The sequence below is a fragment of the Podarcis liolepis genome (assembly GCF_965112155.1).
Source record: "Podarcis liolepis genome assembly, chromosome: 10".
NCBI lineage: Eukaryota > Metazoa > Chordata > Lepidosauria > Squamata > Lacertidae > Podarcis > Podarcis liolepis.
In genome coordinates, this window is record NC_139562.1 from 69,778,518 (window position 1) to 69,796,864 (window position 18,347).

General features: G+C 43.2%; 1 protein-coding gene across 19 annotated transcripts in view; it reads right to left on the minus strand.

Annotated features, from left to right (window-relative positions):
* MAGI2 (membrane associated guanylate kinase, WW and PDZ domain containing 2) overlaps nt 1–18,347 on the minus strand; it is a 615,277-nt gene that overhangs the window by 193,661 nt on the left and 403,269 nt on the right. The window lies entirely within an intron of this gene.

Consider the following 18,347-nt stretch of genomic DNA (forward strand, 5'->3'; position numbering starts at 1 on the left):
TGGTTTAATCTGGCTATAATTTCCTTACGCTCTAGCCCTGGAGGCAGGGGCATAGCTAGCTGCTCCAGCACCCGGAGTGGCGGGGGCAGCGTGGTGAGCTGCCCATGGCGGACGCAAGCTCCATGCTGCTGTTTCGGGCAGCGCGGGACCCCAAGCCATCTCATCACTCCAGGAGAGACACGTGGCTCAGGCGCGCTGCAGGCCAGTCCCCATGTCAAGTGCCACCCTCCGCGGTGCACCATTTTGTCCCCCCCTCAGGGATGATACCAAGGGAGGCCTGCACCCCCCCACAGCCCTTCCTATGCCCCTGCCTGGAGGGCACTCCTATGTAGTAGGCAGTGATATACATCACAGTGCTGAAAGGGATACATTGCATTATCAGGTTTTTCCTAGAGCACTCATGGTAGCTAGTACAGTGGTACCTCGGGTTACATACGCTTCAGGTTACATACGCTTCAGGTTACAGACTCTGCTAACCCAGAAATAGTACCTTGGGTTAAGAACTTTGCTTCAGGATGAGAACAGAAATTGTGTGGCAGCGGCATGGCAGCAGCAGGAGGCCCCATTAGCTAAAGTGGTGCTTCAGGTTAAGAACGGACCTCCAGAACAAATTAAGTACTTAACCCGAGGTAGAGGTAAAGGTAAAGGGACCCCTGATCATTAGGTCCAGTCGTGTCTGACTCTGGGGTTGCGCACTCATCTCTCTTTATTGGCCGAGGGAGCCAGCGTACAGCTTCCGGGTCATGTGGCCAGCATGACTAAGCCGCTTCTGGTGAACCAGAGCTGCGCACGCAAACACCGTTTACCTGCCCACCAGAGCGGTACCTATTTATCTACTTGCACTTTGACGTGCTTTCAAACTGGTAGGTTGGCAGGAGCAGGGACCGAGAAACGGGAGCTCACCCCGTCACGGGGATTCGAACTGCCGACCTTCTGATTGGCAAGCCCTAGGCTCTGTGGTTTAACCCACAGTGCCACCCGCGTCCCTAACCCGAGGTACTACTGTACTCTAGATAGCAGTTGTTATTCACTTCCATTTTGGATACTATCCCAGCTTGCTTAATGGTAATGAAGGAAAAGAGGGCAACCAAGAGGTGGAATTTTCAGGACCCTGGACAGCGCCCAGGAAGCCTGAAACTTTTGTGAACCAGAGGTCTGCTGGCAGCTGAGCCTTTCTTGTGCCTGACTGTACTTCTCAGGCTCTGGCCCTTGCTGAGGAATCCAGTGGTCAGGGATGATGGGAGTTGTAGTTCAACAACAGCTGAAGATCCAAGTTTGAGAAACATTGCAATAGAGGCTTGGTGACCCAGGGGCAAATGTTACTTTTCAACTGACCATAGAGTTAGCAAGGAGAAGTTCACAAATCTTTACTTAACCAATATTTCATGTTTCAGTGGATCCCAATCTTTATAATAGATATGCCAGCAGAAATAGAGTGAATATTAAATGACTGCACTGATAATCAAATGCTGATTATCCTAGAATGTATTGTATTGTAGAAACTTGGTTCATTATCTAGCTAGAACATCTTTTGTTTTCTCCCTCGACAATAGGCAGAATATTCCAATTAAAGAATAAAGAGTCCCTGGCTAGAAAACTAGCTATTCTGTAGTTGCATCAAAAGCAGGGTACACTGTAATCTGCTTTAAAGTTCATAACCCAAGCTAAAATTTGCAATTGAACAGAATCCTTGCAAACACACAGAAACAACATTTAAACTCAATGCATTAGAAAAGGAAAGTACTAGCGTGGGTGTGCTATGCTTTTGCTATGCATTTATCACATAGCCCCTAGAGAGCTTAATAAAGAACCTTATACAAAGAAGCCAACTAGACCTGTAGCATGACTGAAGAGTAACAGTGGATAATCAAGTAGTAGCACTTCTGAGCATTCAAATGCCTTTACGAAGGCATCCATTTCAGAGGTAAATTTTCCGTTTTATTGCCTGTGGATCTACATTTTCATTTCAAGTGGCCAATTAAAAATTCAGGGATACAGACAGAAAAGTTTGGCAAAATAATAAATAACAGTACTATCCATGCTAGTAACATCAATTATAGGGCAATTTTAAAAAGAATGAATATAAAGTGAAAATGAAGTTTTTACTCTCTTTGCTTTTATTACACATCACAGTATAAAATAATCTAAGGGAAAATTATGTTACACTCTCTTATATTAATCAATTTAGAGCACATATGTGGTCTAGTTTTGTTCTCACAATCCACTGGAATGACTTATGGTTTACTTTTGGTAAACAAAATCACCAAAATGCCGGTGTAGTGAAAGCAGAGCAACAGGGTATATTTTGGCTTTTCGTTTGGTGACTTTGATGACTTCGTAAGCCAGAAACCAAGCTACTGCTGGCAATTTCAAATGACCATGTATTTGCCATGTATGAAATTGTAGAATTTGGCATCTCTTTGACTTTTTTTTAAAAAATGTGCATATTAAAAAAACCTGCTTTCCTTGACATGGTGGACAACAGCAGTTGCTGTCTGGTGTGGCCACAGTGGAGAGAGCTTGGCTTTCTCACGGCTGGCAGGGGGTCACTTCCTCCTCCACTGGCCGTGCTGCCTGCCGGGGCTCCCTTCTGGGCTTTCCATCTCCGTTGTGCTAAGCAGTTGGTCCCTTACCTCTCTCGCCTTGACCTAGCCACTGTGATCCATGCAACGGTCACCTCCAGGTCTGATTATTGTAACTCACTCTACGTGGGGCTGCCCTCAAAACTGACCCAGAAACTCCAGTGGGTGCAGAATGCCATGGCGAGACTCCTTACAGGGTCTTCACCATAGGATCACATTCATCCAGTGCTATACCAGCTGCACTGGCCCCCGGTGGGGTACAGGATCAGGTTTAAGGTGCTGGTTTTAAACTTTAAAGCCCTATACGGCCTAGGATCCTTGTACCTACGGGACCGCCTCTCCTGGTATGCCCCACGGAGGACCTTACAGTCTGCAAATAATAACACCTCAGAGATTAGGCTGGCCTTGATCAGGGCCAGGGCTTTTTCAGCCTGGTGGAATGCTCTGCCACAAGAGATCAGGGCTTTGTGGGATTTGACATCTTTCCACAGGGCCTGCAAGACGGAGTTGTTCCACCAGGCCTTTGGTCAGGGCTCAGCCTGACTCCCCTTTTCTTTTGTATAAGAACTAATATGAAAGAGGCCTCCCAGCGTTCTCACAGGCCCATATAAGATCAGCGTAATCAGTTGGGCTGATGAGTACTTACTATTCCCAACCCGAACCCTGTGGAAAGTCAACTAATTAGACTTTAATTTGATTTTGACCTGTTTTTAGGAGGTAATTTAATTAATGTTTGATTTTATACTAATGTTATATATCTGATCTTAGCCACCCTGAGCCCGACTTCGGCAGGGGAGGGCGGGATATAATTAAAAGTATATTATTATTATTATTATTATTATTATTATTATTATTATTATTATGAGCAAGCAGGGGGCACAGTTTGGGAGTAGACCACAGGGAATACTTCTTCCCTCTGGTCTGCTCCCTGGCTATAAAAGTCAGCCGTGCTCAAGCTCCAGTCTCAGTTCTCTTTGGATTCCCCTACATCACTCCCTCCCTCCTCTTTTCCTATGCTTATGTAGGCAGACCTGTATGTGAGACCTTGTTATGGAAGTTCTTTGGACACTGTATTTAGGGCCAGGAAGAATTTGCCTGCAGACTAACTGGCCTGTCTGAAGTGCAGTGGCGTAGCGTGGGCGGTGCAGGGGGGGCGGCCGCACCAGGCGCAACATCTGGGGGTTAGGACTAGGGGGTGCAAATCCACGGGTTAGGGGGCGCAAATTACTTGCCTTGCCCCGGGTGCTGACAACCCACGCTACACCACTGCTGAAGTGACAGTGACTTGCAGTTCCCTCATAGGCCCAGTGAAGCAAAGCTGGAGGGCTCCTGCCTCCTCTGGGAGGGCCATTGATTTTTCTGTTTCTGACCTATCCTGGGTGATTTTCTTTTATGCATCTGTGATGGACAGCTGAGGCAGACCAGAGTCTGGTGATGCAGTGACTTGGAATTCCACCAGAGGGTGGAGCCTCTCTCTGATTGGCTACCAAGACGGGCGGGGGGGAATAAAAGGAGCCGTTTCTGAGAGAGAGTTCAGAGAGGGAGATGGATGAAGAAAGAGAAGGAGAGTTGGTTCTGATCTGTGTGTCACATCCACTATGAGGAAAATGTCTACAGTTAGACAAAGGAGTCTCTGAGCTTAGATTGGAATACAGTGTTTAGTACAGTGGTGCCTCGCAAGACGAAATTAATTCGTTCCGCGAGTTTTGTCGTCTTGTGATTTTTTTCGTCTTGCGAAGCACGGTGTCGGGAAAGTTTTGGAAAAGCTTCAAAAATCACAAAAACCTCAAAAAAGGCTACCACACCGCGTTCTATGAGTTGCTCCTCGAAGTCAAGTTGCAACTGTATTAACGGTGTTAAGAAAAAGGAAACAAACTTGCAAGACGTTTCCGTCTTGCGAAGCAAGCCCATAGGGAAAATCGTCTTGCGAAGCAGCTCAAAAACCGCAAAACCCTTTCGACTAGCGAGTTTTTTGTCTTGCGAGGCATTCGTCTTGCGAGGTACCACTGTCTCTTGGGAGAGTTTTGAGACAGGGGTTAACTGGAGGGCTGAGTTTGAGCAAGGAGAAGCTGTGTGGATACAGTCTACTTGTGTCTCATTTCATTCAGGAGAGCAGAGATCTTCTAAAAGAGAAGACTCCCAAACCAGTTAAGGGATGGTGTGGTGAATCCCTTGGTCTGTTATACTTTTCAAAAGACTTCACACGTGTGATTGATATATGGTTGGGAAACAGACAGGAAGTGCCACCTTGCTTGAGAACCAAAGTCTTAAGGCATAACACCTATGCAACAACTAAGTTAAGGAACTGAAGTGAAATAGCTGGAAATAAGCTGGACATTTACTGTCCTGTCTAGACACCTGTAACATCTAACTCAAAATAAGTAACTGAAGGTTAAAATAAGCCAAGCATTTACTACCTCGTTTAGAAATCTGTAACATCCACTAGATTTAGTAAAATTATTAATAAGTTAACTGTTTTCTGAAATAACGTTATCTCTTGACACATCCTTTGTTTTATCCATTTTTATTTGTTCAACTTCTACCTGAGTCTCCAAGTGTCAAAGTTTTACCTCATGCAAAAAACCACCTCATTTTGGTGGTTGTAGCATGTATGCATAGGTGGGATCCACAATTGGTAGCCAGATCTTCTGCATTTGGGTGAGAGTGGTGGGATCCACTACTACATGATGTCTCAACAGTTGCACCCACTTCTTGCTGTCTACTTCATTGCCAAAGCCCATCACTCAAGATCACCCACATGGAATGTAATCTAGACTGATCTTGACTGCTGCTACGGTTCCTCCATTTGAGCCATGGCAGTTGGTTAGAGTATGGTGCTGATAACACCAAGCTTGCGGATTTGATTCCCCATATGGGATGGCTGCATATTCCTGCAGTGCAGGGGGTTGGACTCCAGGAGTCAGCATACTTTTTCAGCAGGGGGCCGGTCCAGTGTCCCTCAGACTTTGTGGGGGGCCGGACTATATTGGGGGGGGGGAATGAACGAATTCCCATGCCCCACAAATAACCCAGAGATTCATTTTAAATAAAAGGACACATTCTACTCATGTAAAAACATGCTGATTCCTGGACCATCCACGGGACGGATTTAGAAGGTAATTGGGCCAGATCTGGCCCCCGGACCTTAGTTTGCCTACCCATGGGCTAGACGATCCTCAGGGTACCTTCCAACTCTATAATTCTATGATCACTTCCAGGTCATCCTGCACATTGGCAGCACCCAGAGATGATGGTGGATTTCAGTGGCTGTAGCCAAGCTGGTTTGGCTCTTCTGTAATATAGGGTCACACAGGTGCTTCGTATAGCAACCACTACAGAGAGTGTTAACATAATTAAGGTTTGCAGGATTTGTTTCCATGTTTCCTCTGATAATGCCTTGTCACACTGCTTTTTAATTAATTACTTCAAGGTCACCCTATTTATTTAAAAGGTAAATAATATTTAATGAGTTTTCTGCTAGTGGCAAGGCTTAATTGAAGGCTGTTAAAAGAATAGAGCACTTAATAGGAACAACCTAACCTTCTCCTACATGCCTTGGGTACCAACACATACTTGCAAAGGGTAGTGCAGGGAGGGAGCTTAAAGCCAGTATCTTCAATGGAACCTGCAATGATGATAATTTGAAGAGAAATATCACTTTCATTGAACATTCAGAAAAGGCTGCAATGTACTAAATTTGGGCTTGGAAATTACTGACCTGAACAAGGTCAGATGCATTTATTTAATAATGTATCCAGCACTCCCTGTGCTCAGAAAGGACTTGCAGCAGTAAGAACAATTGCCTACACACGAGGAAGAGTTAACAAACACCAAGCTCTGTCTGCCATGGAAACCTCAGCTTCTGAGATGTAAGCAAGACTTGGTTTTTGAAATACTGACAGCCATGTTTTCATTAAAATGATAATGCAAAGGAAAAAAGCTAGTCTTTGAAAGCATATTTCTTCAAATGAGTGAAGCTTTCCTGTAAAAGATTAGAGCACCAAATGCAGCGTGAAAAGGTTTGACTAATTAGTGCACGGTTCCAAAAGTGGGCAAAACTGAAGATGCAGGAGACCCATCTACTGATCCAGAAGGGAGAGACCTATAGAGACATTTATCTCTAGGCAGAAAATGGCAAACTGGTCTAAAGGCTGGCTACTTCGAAGGTGGGCAAAGCATTCCACAAGCAGTCTTCACTGCTCAACTTTCTAGAAGATTATGAAAAGGTTGGGGAAAACATTGTTGGTGTCATGAAGTAGTGCCTACATGTTTTCCCAAATGGATATGGAATATTCAGGGCCTCCTTCTCAGCATCACCACCACAGACTCCAAGAAACACCAGCCTCCTAAATTCTGCCACACACTGCCTTAACCTTGAGCCCTATATTTTCCACTTACTGATAGCATTCACCTCTCTCTTCAGCTAAACCAGAGTGGGCCTCTGTTGCAAAGGTGTTGGTTCTGTGGTCTATCAGTTCCCAAAGGAAATGTGAACTAGCAACAGGGAACTCGGCAACCACAGAGACTAATGATCAGAGTGGTTGTAAAAAAAAGATGTAGTGCTGGTGACAAGCACCTCTGAAACTGGCACAAGGAGCCCACACAGTCTCTCCAAAATACTGAGCTCTATAATATTGTGTGTTTTGATGTAAGCATTAGTGGTTGGCGGACTGAGGCTGCTTTGATTACTTGACCTCCTAGCATGGGAGTCACTGTGGAATACCAGGAGGGAAGGAGAGATGAGCAAGGTGGCAGCAAATGAACCAGTAGAGCCAATCTAGCTCTCCCACCAGTGCATCTGCACTGTGCCAACCTGGCTGACACCTCACCTCTGCTACTCTAATCTGCAGTGACTGTTACCAGGCCAGGTAAGCAGCAGAGCCCCACCCCAACAGCCACTACAGTACGTAATTATGTATTAATTAATTTCAATTACTCAGCACAAATTAATTACATCATACTAATATAGTGCACATAGAAACTAGGTGCCTGGAAAGCACAAATTTCCAAATGGCTTACAGAAGTGAGCCAAGCTTCACCTAAATGAAATGGCAAAAACCTCAAAGCCATTAACTAGTCTGATTTATGGGGGAAAATTGCCTGCTTGTAAATACTGCAACTGCTTAGCTGTGCTAAACTTTATAAAATGAACTTCAGTTTTCCCTCCTGCTGTTTCACGGGATCTACTTATGCAGAGTATTTTTATTGTGAGACTTTTAAGGAACATGGAACCCAGATATGTGATTTACATCTGCTAGTGGCTATCCTAAATTACTGGGATTTGGTAAGTGAATAAATAATGATTATATCCCAGAGGAAGAGTGAAAGTGCATCCAAGAGCTTTGGTCGAACTCTGTCTAGACCACTTACCCTTTCTCTCTGGAGCACGGTATGCTTGGGAGTTATCTGGCTTGTTCAAAATAAGCATGAATTACCCCACTGTACACAGCACTGTGAAATATGTCTATTCCTTACTCTACTTCCTAAAGCTTACATGATGCTCTGATATATGGCCTTCTCACCAAAGGACTGGGAATGAGATTCAGTTTCTTAGTTCTATTATGTGCTACCATAATATTCTTCCTTGTTCCTAGAAAGAACAAAAACTTGAAGAATAACCCTGTCTCATCCCCTAAATTAGAGCCATCTTGATGTGCCATGAGCAGAATCAAATTAATTTGTCATTCTTTGGAAAATCAGTGAAATATATTCTCTTTTCAAATTCTCATACGTCTGCTGTGTTTTATATGTTTTCTGTAAGATATTACAGAATATGCAGAGTCTTTGGGGACTCTTATTAAGTGCAAAAGTCTAGCAAATTCAGTCTAGGGTAACGTATGATATTAATTAGCTCTCAGTTGTACTTTTAATCCCCTAAAAAACAAGGGTGAGCAGCTCATTTTTGTTATACTCTTACCTTGTTTTATTTTACACTTCTTTATGTATTTATGCTTTAAAATGTGTTTTAGAAAGAAAGGTGTATAACCGAACTATTTATGTAATTATATATTATGTTTGACCATTTTAGAGCATCCATGCAAAACACACACATGAGAGAGCAAGTTACACAAAACTTTAGAAAAGCAGAGCCCAAAGTGCTTTTTCTGCAGTGTTTCCGAATCAAACTTAGAGCATATTGCTGTGCCATTTTGTCAAACAGACCAGGGCAGTGTTCATGCACAAATGTAGCCTCAGTGTTTTTTTTAATGTGAACCAGATTATTAGATAGAGATCGTGTGAGACAGTACAATTTCTTGAAAAAAATCACTGGTAATCTATATGTTATTTGTTCACAGTGTCTTGAGAGAGGGAAAACACACACTTTCCTTTACTCAGTGAATGCCCTTCATTTATAAGGAAGGGAAGAGCCCTAGCTTGGTGGTACAACACACATGATTTGCATTCAAATGGTTAGTGGCATTTCCAGGCAAGTCTGTGCCTGAAACCCTTGACAGCCACTATGTCAGAATAGAAAGACAATACTGAGTTAGATGGACCAGTGGTCTAACTAGATATAAGGCAAGCTTCCTATGCCCTTATAACTACATTTCCATGGGGGAATGACACTCTGCGCAGAGCATATGCATTCTTTCCATTGCCTCTACCTTGGCATGTGTTGGCGGTCAGCCATGGCCAGGATGTGCTCAGGTGCCATGCGCACTGGCGAAGCCTGTGATAAGTGCTCCATATGAGCTTTCTGTACATCCTAGAGCTTGTCCCTAAATCCATTCTCCAGTACTGGTGTGGTGCAAACAAATAATCTTCTTTTTGGGAAATTATTTTCTAATACAAGCACTCCAGTGCCCACGAAGATTAATAAATAGTACACCCATCACCTTTCAGTTATCTGTTTGAAAGTTCTGATTCATTATTTAATTTCCATTTTATCAAGAATTTTCTGTGCCAACCGAAATTGAAAAATGTTGTTGTGATGATATTGTGTTTATGTTGGCAGTCAGCACATTCAAAATGGCAAAAAGTGATAATATTTGCTTGCTATTTTTGTCTAAGCTTTAAAAAGATTGATTCTGTTCGCAAACAGAAGGGAGAGTACATTCTATTTTTCTTCCACTTCAAAAATAATGGGGGATATATTTAGCTCTTACCAAACAAACATTATTTTAATCCTATTCATATAAGCCTTTCACAGTGTTTATGGACTCAGAAGTATTCTGTGTCTTGTCGTGTTTCATATTTTTTTTTTGGGGGGGGAAAGAATTTTCATTTGAGATTGGCTATCCTTGTAAAATCGTGATTAAATGCTTTTTTAAAAAAGGCTTGAACCTTAAAGAAAAGGGGTCTCTGACTTCGGCACAGATGTGGAAGAAGACAAAGAGGACCTCAGCACAAAAAAAGAAGGACCACCCCCAGATGTGAGATGCCCCAAAGACTTAAGTGAGTGGTTGGTGAAAAGACTCTCCACTATTTAAAGCCGATAATCCCTGAATCCTAGATCAAGAGCATATAAAAAAGCTCAAGAAAAAATCTTAAGACTGAAACTACAAGCAAATTATTCAATTATTAGTCCTTGATACAATCCACTGAACAAGAGGTGCACCTAAGTTACGTTAAAATTAAAGTATATCCCTTCCCTCTTTTCTTAGAAAAAAATATTTACGATAATCATTATATGGAAAATTCGGAGTAATGAAATAGCAACAACCACACATTCAGGATTACTCATTTATAGAATTTCCAAAACACAACACATCCAGATAAAACACAACCCACTTAACTACCCCTGTAAGATGGGTGAGACACAGAGAAGTGGAGAAAAAAAAGATTGCTCTTAGATCATTCCTAGTATATCATGAAACATGATAGACTATAAAGAAGGCTGATCGCTGAAGAATTGATGCTTTTGAATTATGGTGCTGGAGGAGACTCTTGAGAGTCCCATGGACTGCAAGAAGATCAAACCTATCCCTTCTGAAGGAAATCAGCCCTGAGCACTCACAGGAAGGACAGATCCTGAAGCTGAGGCTCCAATACTTTGGCCACCTCATGAGAAGAGAAGACTCCCTGGAAAAGACCCTGATGTTGGGAAAGATTGAGGGCACAAGGAGAAGGGGACAACAGAGGATGAGATGGTTGGACAGTGTTCTCAAAGCTACTAACATGAGTTTGACCAAACTGTGGGAGGCAGTGGAAGACAGAAGTGCCTGGCGTGCTCTGGTCCATGAGGTCACAAAGAGTCGGACACGACTAAACGACTAAACACCAACAGTATATCATACATCTTCATCACATCCTGTGTTGTTTTCTGGTATTTTTCCAATACCAGAAAAACAAATTCCACTTCTGTATAAATTGCTTTTTTGTTGTCCGCCCTCCCCGGCTCTTATAATATTAGTAAGTTTGACCTTGTAAGCGAAATCCCAAATCCTTAGGAGTCCATATTCAATAGATGGTGGATTAGTGTCTCCCAATTTATAACTAATAGACAATTGAGCAGCTGTCAATAAGTGTATGATTATTCTCTATCTTCAGGATGAATGACACCTTTCACATATCCGAAGAGAATGGTTAAATGGTCAGGAGGCAATTTGTATCTAGTGATTTTTGCAATTTCATTTACTATTTGAGCCCGGAAATGCCTGATTTTTGGACATGCCCAGAATATGTGGCTCAAATTAGTGCAACCCAGAACACCTCTCTTGCACTTGTCTATTGCACATTTGACTTGGAACTTACGTATAAATACAAGTCTGCAGTAGGTTGAAGATGGATAAGGATTTAACTGTGCCCAAGGTCTTTCTATGCTTATGAAAGGTGCTTTGCACCCACTTTTGGACAATTTCCCACTCCTCCAGGAGACTCCTGGTCTCCATCTCATATTGTTGTCAAGGGTTCCCTGATTCTAAGAAGAGGCTTGGGAGGGTCACAGGGGAATGAAGAAGAGAAGTCAGTGGGACATTTCCTTCTACAAGGCTTCCTTCTGCTTACACTAGCTCTGGATGCAACCCTATGGTTGCAAGCTGTTTGGGGGCTTCATATGTAAACACGAAAGTGAATGTAAACACATTTACATAAACAACAATGTATGTGGGGAAACTAAACTTAGCTATATCCCAAAGTAAATCTAAAACCCTTTTTTGGGATGATGCTTTTTATGATATAAAATGTACTTTGGTCCTGTTGTTTAATGGCAGGGTTTACAAGTTATTTCCTATCTTTTTCTCATCGCATATATTATCATAAAAATGAAAATTGTACTGAAACGATGTCTAAGTGCTCTATATTGCTGTGAAAATGTTATTAATGCAGTTTGGCCTTTTGCATTGATTTTGTGTCATGAATATAATACATTTTAAAGAGCATTGCACATCAAACTGTTTCTTTTCATTGGGCAGTTATATATCTTAACAGATAATAATACATAATCCTACAAAAAGGGTTAAATGCCACTAGAGCATTCTTGAGTAGAAAAAGGTTGTAGCTAGGTTCAATATCCATTTGATAGTGAAACATTAAACTACTTCCCAGGAAAAAGGCTTACGGCACCTTAAGAAACTAACAATTTTTTGTGTAGCATAATCTTTCAAAAAGTGAAATCTACTCTAATGACATAGTTGCTGGTCCATGAAAGCATTCCCCATGATAAAAACATAATGAACTGCAATTGCAAAAACAGGTGGGGTGGTTAGTTGTGCTGGTGCTGGTGTGAGAGGTAGAGGGGAAAGTGAGAATTCAGCAAAGTGCACATGTACCAGCAGGAATGCTAGACTGGCTCTGCTGGAGTCTTTACACCACACCAGCCTTGCTGCCGCCTCCTCCCTCCATCCATCTACCTCCTGATAAGCCACAATGACATGACTAGCCAGAGGTCAGGCTGATAGTGACCTACGTTATTTAGAAAATACTGAGGTTTGCCAGTAAAACCAGTTAGTAAAAAATATATTAAAAATTCCTGATAACTCTTTGGTTGGAAACAACAACAATAAAAATAACAATATGTTGTAAGCTACTCTGGGCAGCTTACAATATATCTAAAAACATATCCGAGACCAGGGAGAAGAGTCGGTGAAAGAAGAATGGAAGAAATTTAAAGACTATTTAAAGAAATATTGTAAAATTAATGAATGTTAGAAGGATGTTGGATAGAAATTAAGTGGTTTCCAGCTGTAATGCTTTAGGAGACATGAAAAAAGGTTGACAAACGGGTAAAAGCTTAATGGTAAGGATTTGCTGAACTAACAAATTGAAGTGGAATACAAAGACGGGAGGTATGAGGAGGTCCGGGGAAATAAGCGTAAGGAAGATATGTTATGGAAAATTATTTGTTTTTTAACTGTTTTTATGTTGTGTTTTGTATTTTGTCTATTTTTATTTTTCATTTTCACTGTTATACTTTAAAAACCTTAATAAATATCTTTTTTTAAAAATAAACAATATATCTAAAAACATAAACAAATAAAGATAATGGCAAGCATACATCAACGGTGAAATAATATTTGTACCTGTTTCTATTTTTAAGAGAACAAATGTATTAGCATCACAAGTGATATTTTTCTAGTTGTGAAGTTGGAGAGACAAAATATCGTTGTTATCCTTGTGGTGGAACAAAGGATGGAAGGGGGAATGAATCCTGGTACTGTTGCGGGAGCTTGATTATGTCTTTTCCTGCTGTGTACAGATTCAGAGTGACAGAAACTGGAAACCTGCATCATTTAATTATGTTAACAAAGAATGGAATGGTAGTTATTGCCATTTGGACCATCTTTCTGGAGCATTTAAATGGCGTTGCCATATGGCAGTTCTGGTAAGTTGTCAGACAGGGAAGAAACCCCAGCTGCTTATAAATGCATCAAGAGGAAGGGATATTCATATTTGCTTGGATATATGTAGAGAAAGTGGAATGAAGTGTAAACTTCTCAGACGAAATGCCTGATATATTAGATATAGACTTTTCTGTTGCCACCTACAGGAATTCTAATGAGATCACATAAATTTCATTGCCGAGGACTTTTAATCGGCTTTATTTTCAGAAGAGGGTGCATACTTTCCTTAGGAGATTAAAACGGAATAGGTGCAGAATGGAATGTATTGCTAAATCTGGAATTCAAGCGAGTTTTGAGCTAGAATAAGCTCTCTTTGGGGGAAGAGATGAAAATGTAGTTCAAAAGGTTCTGAGACTTAAGTCCTTTTTCTGAAGATATACAACCATACTTAGAGGTGAGTCGAAGAAAGTCATTCCACCATACAAAGTTTTGGTAGAGAGTGGACTAGATTTGTTTCTGTGTGTCAAATCACTGGTGTGGCCTACAGAAACTGGAATGGACTCAGCAAGCATTCTATCTATTTCCCCCCAAAGTGCAGGTTCTTCAGCACCAATTTCCCCTTATCCTTATTGGGTCTTAGTCTTTCACCACTCTGCATGTTTCCTGCAAGTGTAGGCAGTTGTTCTTCCTGCAAAACATTTATGTAGCTGAGTCAGGCTCCCCTGACATCTAGGCACCCCAGGGCACTTTCCCAGTTTCCCTCTGTGGTTAGGACAGTCTCATGACTATGTTTCTGAAATAATGATACTGGTAGTGTGCAAGGCAAGAGACAGTGGAGGGAAGGCCAAAAATTGGAATGGGGAACCCCTTCACCCCTGACCCATGTGGCCAGACATACCCTCAACCTGGTCTTTGCCCCAGAGAAGATTGGTAACTGTTGATGTGGTGGGGTCTGGGTTGAATACAGCTACTCCACTCTGGAAGGCACTCTCCAAGTGCCTCTATTTTTTAGGGATGTCCCTGATTTAGAGAAGCCGTCCTGGTTCTGATTTGATCCCGAAATATCCTGCTTTTCCTTAGGATGTCCCTATTTTCATCAAAGAAATGTTGGAGAGTATGGGAAGGCATGGAGATGGTCTGCCCAGAGGGATTTATGCACTCTGATGGATTCCTGATCAATCGTTCTTGCCACTCACACAGAATTCAGTTGAGAGTCAAATGTGGCCCTCTGGCCACAGATTCCCCACCCAGCTTTAGAATAAAGAAATAATGAACTTCCACAAATTTTACTCTAATAAAATCAATTCTTCTTTTATTTTTTACTAATGGGTATCCACGGAGGCTACTCCACAGGTTTTCTAATTCTGTTCATTATGTTCTCTAATTTTTCCACAGAGACAAAATCCAGTACCTATTTGATAGACAACTGCTGCACCCAGCTGGCTCTCTCTCCAGCAGTTGCTTTGATTCCGCATCACATGATCTTCCTCATTACTTCAGATAAAATATTCAGAAACTCCCAGATGCCGAGTCCCACAGTTCACTAAGCTCCTGCCTGAATTTGACAAAAATGTGAGCCTTTCACATCACAAAACAAACGTGAGTTTGTGAATACCGTACATTCCCAATTAGCCAGAAGAAATCATGTACTGGCTCATGGGTCACTGAGTTGTATTTAAAGAGATTAGCATCCTTGGTTTGGGTGCCCTGTCAAGGCAAAGTTCTGCTTTTTTGTTCTACCACAAAGGTTTGTAAGTTTCTTAAGAATTACCGGCCAAAACATCTAAAGCAACATTTTAAAAGGCAGTTCTATTACAGTGTAAGAAGCCAATAGGTGTTGCATCTGGATTTGAAATGGAGCTCTTATACATCACCAAATACCAACATGTAAACTGTTCAAGAAGGGTTGCTAAAGTGTGTGTGTCTGTAAATACTGGTTTAAAAAGGTGTCAGTTGTGTCCTAGTTTACTTGAGGTGCACTGAGAAGGCTAATACTTCAGAACTGCTTTGCACATTATGGAAAGAAGAGTTTCTCTTTGACCGTGTGCCTCCGGGGTAAATGCTTAAATTCATGAAGGAGAGGTATGTCCGAAAACATGTGCTTTCTGACAACAGCAAGGAGGCAGCTATCATTTTGACTGTTTGCATCAGGTGTTTGATAACAATCTATAGGATCAGGCCTGAGATGATTTTTAAAACAGGCCTTAAGTGTTTGTAATGGAAAAGAACTGGAAAAAAAGTGTGCTACATTTCTGCTGAGAAAATCCCCTGCCTAAACTGTATTCAGATTTCCACTGTGGGTATAATTGGGTCCTACTGTATTTCATTGTATTTTTCTGAAAACAGTGGCGTAGTGTGGGGGGTGCCAGGGGTGCCGGCCGCACCGGGCGCAACATTTTTGGGGGCGCGTTTGGCCGGCCCCCCTCGAGGAAGCGGGAACCTCTCCAAGGCACAGCGCGCCGTCGGTGGAGGAAAAGAGCCGCGCAGCAGCAGCAGCAAAGCCAGGAGGAGGAGGAGGTGGAGCGAGCCTGCTAATTGCTTGCTGGGAATTAAGCGGCTCAAAGAGGCAAAGGAAAAGAGGTGGAGCCGCTGGCCCGGCCGGGAGGAAGCTGGAGAGAGCAGCGCGCCAAGCGCACGTGACGCAAAGGGCCTGCCCACGTGCAGGCTGAGCTCCGCGTGGCGGGGGTGGAGGCGCTCTGCACGTGCTTAGGAGGCGTTCACTCTTTCCAAAGAAGGACCCGGCTACTGGATCAAGGCCACAAGGGCCCATGCAGAGTGAGTGGCCAAGCAGACGCGTCAATGAGAAGCACTCAAAGCAGGACTGGGGCACAAGAGCGCTCTCCCTTCCTGCTGTTTCCAGGGGGTGGAAGCGTCGCTGCCTCGAGGGCTTCCGAGGTACCCTGGGGTGAAGTCCCGCTTCACCTTCTTGGGAGTCCCTCTCTTATGCTTTTTTTGGGGGGGGGAAGCAAGGGGGAAGAATAATGATTTCCTCCACCACCAGCCCCAAATTCTATAGTAAGAGAAATTGGGGGCCAAGCCAACTGGGGAAATGGTGAGTCTCTAACTATAGAGCTCAGGTACAGTGGTGCCCCGCAAGACGAATGCCTCGCAAGACGGAAAACCCGCTAGACGAAAGGGTTTTCCGTTTTGGAGGCGCTTCGCAAAATGAATTTCCCTATGGGCTTCCTTCGCAAGACGAAAGCCCATAGGGAAATCTCCGGGACAACGGGGAAGCGCAGCGTGTCTTCCCCACTGTCCTCAGACCTCCTCCGAAGGCTGGCGGTGGGGCGGAGAGACCTCCTCCCGCCGCCAGGCTTTGGAAGGATACTCCGAAGGCTGGCGGCAGGAGGAGGGCTCTCTGCCCCACCGCCAGCCTTTGGAAGGCTGCTCCGAAGCCTGGCGGCGGGAGGAGGTCTCTCCGCCCCACCGCCAGCCTTCGGGAGGCTCCTCCGAAGCCTGGCGGTGGGGCGGAGAGACCTCCTCCCGCCGCCAGCCTTCGGAAGGCTGCTCCGAAGCCTGGCGGTGGGGCGGAGAGACCTTTTCCCCGCGCCAGCCTTCGGATGGCTGTCCTGAAGACTTGTGGTGGGAGCAGTGGCGTAGTGTGGGGGGTGCAGGGGGGGCCTGCCGCACCGGGCGCAACATCTGGGGGGGGCGCGGAAGAGACTCCAGTGCTAAAATCCACGGGTTAGGGGGCGCAAATTACTTGCCTTGCCCCGGGTGCTGAGAACCCACGCTACGCCACTGTCTGAAAACCTAATAAAAATATATTTTAAAAAATGTTTCATTGAGGTCAGTAAGCTTCTTTGGCTCAGATTTTTATATATTGGCATTGCAGAGTAATATTTTTTGCTGTTAATTATTTTCAGGTTGTAGTAAGTACAACCTCCAGAATAACTCTTATGAAGATGAGGAACAAGCTAATGGCCAGAGCTGTTTCTTTCCCCTTGATTTGACCAGGGTTTTGTCTCTGTGTGTGGCAGTTATATGCATTGATATATTTCACTGCAGCTTCCTTATAATTCTGAGATTCACTTGCTAGGGCAAACTAGAAGCGGGGCTCCCTGCCTTCTCTCCTTGATATTTATTCTAGTGCTCAGGTTGATTGAACGACAAGGCAAGATACTTAGCCTGGGCAGGCACTTCATTTATTCTCTCCAGGCCATCAGTTGATACAGGGGCAAAAATGCCAGGAAAAATCTTTCTGCGCTTACATCAACTACACTCAAAGTGCTAATGTGTTGTATCGCTACAAATGTCACATACGTGATATCTAATCAAGGCCAGACTGGCTTATGTATAAGAAAAAGGTGGAATACACATAAATCTGATAATAAAATCAGATAAAAATACATTGGGGGGAAATCCTGTTTTCCTGGACGGCCTGTCAAGGACCTCAAAGCAGTTGTCCTAAAATAGAGCGTCTCTTGGAAAGAGCTGGATCATTAAGTGTCAAAAACTTATCCAAACGTGTAAATGAAGGTTGAAACAGAGACCAGAGGCTTTTCTCCTAAAATGACTGCAAGAGCCTTTAAAATCCATCATGATCCAGTAGCATGTCTTAAGGCTCTTCCAGTCAGCATAGGGCCATAGGAGAAAAACCCCGGGTCTCAGTTTCAACCCTCATTTACACATTTAGATTACTCCATGTTAAATCTGTGAAATTTTGTATGGGGTATGTCTTATAAAATGCTGCCCTGTTGATGACAGAGTTATCTGTGAATGGAAAATGGTGGGAATTATTGTGTTTGTTTGCATCTACTGAACATCTACGGGAGTTTAGGAAGCCACCCTGCTTCTATTGACCTTTTATGCTGAAAAAAGTGTGAGTGAAAGAGATGAACTGAGCAGATGAAGCTTTTCCTTGTTTACTACATATGTCCATACAAAAGGGGTTTCAGGCTGTGCTTAAAGATGGCAACCACAGGACTCAGAGGAAATGGAGTGGAATGGTGAGCGTTAAATGCCACATATTGATTTGAATCAAGTACAACATTCTTAATTTGCAGGATTGTAGGAGCCTATCTGGCATGAGGCCGAGATGGCA